This window comes from Arachis stenosperma, chromosome 9 (assembly GCF_014773155.1).
Source record: "Arachis stenosperma cultivar V10309 chromosome 9, arast.V10309.gnm1.PFL2, whole genome shotgun sequence".
Classification (NCBI taxonomy): Eukaryota; Viridiplantae; Streptophyta; class Magnoliopsida; order Fabales; family Fabaceae; genus Arachis; species Arachis stenosperma.
In genome coordinates, this window is record NC_080385.1 from 18,643,498 (window position 1) to 18,647,218 (window position 3,721).

The 3,721-nt window shown below is 31.0% G+C and overlaps 1 pseudogene; it reads right to left on the reverse strand.

The window, feature by feature from the left end:
- Positions 1–1,066: 1,066 nt before the first annotated feature.
- Positions 1,067–2,041, reverse strand: LOC130949188 (phospholipid:diacylglycerol acyltransferase 1-like; annotated as a pseudogene).
- Between the last annotated feature and the right edge of the window lie 1,680 nt (positions 2,042–3,721).

Consider the following 3,721-nt stretch of genomic DNA (forward strand, 5'->3'; position numbering starts at 1 on the left):
GTGACTAAGTTTGTATGTATAAGCTTCATAAAAAATGTGCTGGCCTTTCTGAGTATAGAGAACTCCATGGATTGAATGGTCTAGCGCCTGTTGCTGTTGATCTTTTCATTATGACATGATACAAAATTTTGTTACCTATTTACAGTTTACATATTCAACATATATTGAAAAAATGGATTCAGTAGTAATTGGGTAAAATATAGTGAATACACCATTCATTATATTCAAAAAAATTTAGTGTTTCTGTAAACAGTGACAATGAGAACAGGATTATTATTATAAAATATACAGTTAAACTTACTCTAGAGTAAATAAATTAATCATAAGTAAACTATTCGAGTTGAGTCACAAGAGCCTGAAAAATATGGTAAGTGAACGAACTTATTAACCCACTCAAAGACAACTTATTAACTAATAATTTGGTTATGCGTATAATGTTAATACAACTCCTTGTGTTTTAAAATAACAAAATTATATTGTTATGTAGATTCAAGCAAATATCTATAAATTGATGTTATTCTGATATACCTTAAAAATATATGATGTCCTAAATTTTTTTTTGTTAAAAATTATTATTTATAATTTTGTGCCATCAATGTCAAAATTGTGTATTCAGAGAATTGCGTATTTCACTCTCAAATTAACATGAGAGAGAGCTAATAAAATCTAAATATTTTTAAAATTACTTTAACTAATAAAAAAATAAACAATCGAATAGAAAATCATGACTGATTTTGTGGTGTGCACATAGCCTTGTCATCATTTTAAGTATATGCGTTAGTAGCAGCACCAACAAAAGAAGATAAACGCATGCACCAAAAGAGGAAATTATTAATGATCTGATACAATTGAGAAGTGTCTTAAAATTATTGCTAACACAAACATATAGAACAGGTAACATTTCAGAAAACTCACAACACATAGAAATGATTGGTTCGATGTCACAATGTCAATGCTAAAAAGATCAAAGATTAATGCACATTTCCATTTAATTCCTAACAACAGTTTTTTATAACATCATGGGTAATACTCATACTAAACTAAGGTAACAATGAGTATTTATAATTCAGAAAGTAAAAAATAATTTAACAAAAGAAGGCCAGCCGAAATATTTATTGCAATGAGAGTTAATATTTTTAGACCCTTTGAAAATCTCTGAGTGAACTCTATCTCCACCTAAGTCCTCACTAGAGGCTCTTGCTGCTACTCGTATAATATCTTCAATAAGTGTGATGTTCCCAAATATATCAACATGAGCACCACTCTGGGTTCCCCTTCTTCCGAGAAGATTAGCCGGAGCAGCGTGTTTATATTCCCTTATGAACATTCGGATGCCTGAAGGATTAAAGCAGGCTTTTTTCCGCCAACCTTTTGCACACATGAAACCAGTGCTTAACATAGGAAACCCCATTAGCACTATAAACTCCATCCTTTAAAGAGGGTCCTCATCTCCACCATTTGCTGATGTGTCAATCTAAAACGGAATGTAGCATTCCAATTGGGAAGTTGATTTATAAACATAGGCTCTTTATGTTGGGATCCCGACCCCATACATACAGTAAATCTCCATATCTGGAGTATGTGGTAATTTGTAGCAGTAGGACAAAAATATAACACAAACCATAAAGAGAAGAAGTATGAATAAACAACGGATTTTAAAAGACAGCAGGATACGATATTATAGAAGATAGCAAAAGCAAGAATCTATCAATGCCCCCAACCAAGGTAATAAAATGATTAATTACGTAGTAGCTAAGTGCCAATAATAGTCAAATTCTAGATTGGCAGTCTTCTTATGTGCAACTTCTACAAAATGTTTACTAAAGCAGTTAAGTAGAGAATCTCACCTTATTTTTAAGGGATTAGACCAATATTTGTAATGCTTGTATTTTGGGTCATTTAAATTATCAACAATTCTACAAGAAAAATACGCATCTCCGGACTTCATCATCGTAGGTGCAACAAAACGAAGGAGATCTAAAACTGCATCAGCAGTGTAAGCTTTATAATCTGAAACAGCTCTGATTCCCTCAACACCCATTTCATGATACTCTGTCCAAATATAACAAGTAGACGTGTTCATATGGTTCCTCTTCCCCTTAAGAGAACCTGTCAATTGCACAAGTAATAAAAAATATAAACCTCAAAAGAATGTAAATCAAATAAGGTGATGGCAACTGCAGGAAGCTTGCAAGTATCGACAACTTCAAGAATATCAACATTCAAGAGACAGATGCAAAAATATTTTCATCTGTTAATACCATTAATATAGAAGTGAATCACATTAGTTTTACAAAAAAATAACATAACACTTGATTTAACTTTTTAAGTGAATACAAATTCAAATAAACAACTACCGGTGACAAAAAAGATAAAGAATAACATGAGTATTGAAGACAAATAGTAGATATCCACCCAAATTTTTTTTATTATTTAATTGCATAGAATTATATCATTTAAGATTGAGGAAAATAAGTTTTAAGATAAAATTACATGTTATTCATAATAAAAAGATTAAAAACTGATATAATATCAACAGTCAAAATAAAATAAATATCTAAAAAAGATAAAAACTTAAAAAAATAGGGGCCTTTCTAACCAATAGGCATGCAAAAAAATACAGATATGAAGCAATGACTGAATTCAGATATAGCACAAAAATAAATTCACAAACTACATACATTTAGATCTCAACACTATTGATATTTCAATAATTCAATATTTATCTGATAGTATAATACCAGAAATTTCAGATTGAAACAACTAAAGTAACCTTATAGCCTCTGTTAATTAAGAATTGAAATTCACTGCAAAGTTATTTTCAATTTCTTTATACAAAATGCTATTATTATAAGCAAAGTAGTTAAATTTTCCTTTAAAAAAACATCACCTTCATGGACTAAGTTTTGAATTCCAAAATATTCTTCATCTTCTTGTTTAGTGGCTACGGCAAACCAAAGATAAGAAAGAAAGGAGTTTTAGAAGGCGTACAAAAGAAGAATTTACACCACCAGCATCTATCCCAAAATCCTTCCGAAGAACAAAGCAAGGTTTGAACCATCCAAGTGAAATGTTCCTGTCTCTCTGAATTCTAACCGTATCTCTTAAACAATGGCACACAAAGCATCCATAGACCAGGCAGATTCCCAATTTCAAAAGCCCCATATCAACGCACCGAAACACATATCAATAAATTAATTCAATGAGATAAGAATTAGAATAAATAAATGAAGGAAATAAGTAAGGAAGGGTTACTTCACGACTTTTCCAAGGTGGGTATAGGCTTCGAGCACATTGATAAATTAAGAGCTCATGTGCTTATCCCGGTAACTTTTAAAAGAAAATAAATAAATAAATAAAAGTAAAGCAAAGTATGATGTACAAATTTTAAAAAATCAATAGAAGAACACTCATAATTCACAATATTAAATTTCTACGAAAAAAGAAATTACACAAAGATAATAAGGAAAAAAACCTTTAACCCTATATAAAAAAGACAGTTTTCTAATAATAATGTTTATTTTACTCATTTTGTGCCCTGTAATAAACTTCTTTATTCCCAAATTGATTTCGGAACTTATAGTTATTTTTTTTGTTTATCCAAACGATATCCCCAACCCGACAGGTTAAGGACTAATCCATTGCGGATCTGAGCTCCATTTAAGGGTCTGCCGCTGGCCAATGAGTTGTTGCATGCACAAGACGGGGTTCGAACTCCCGA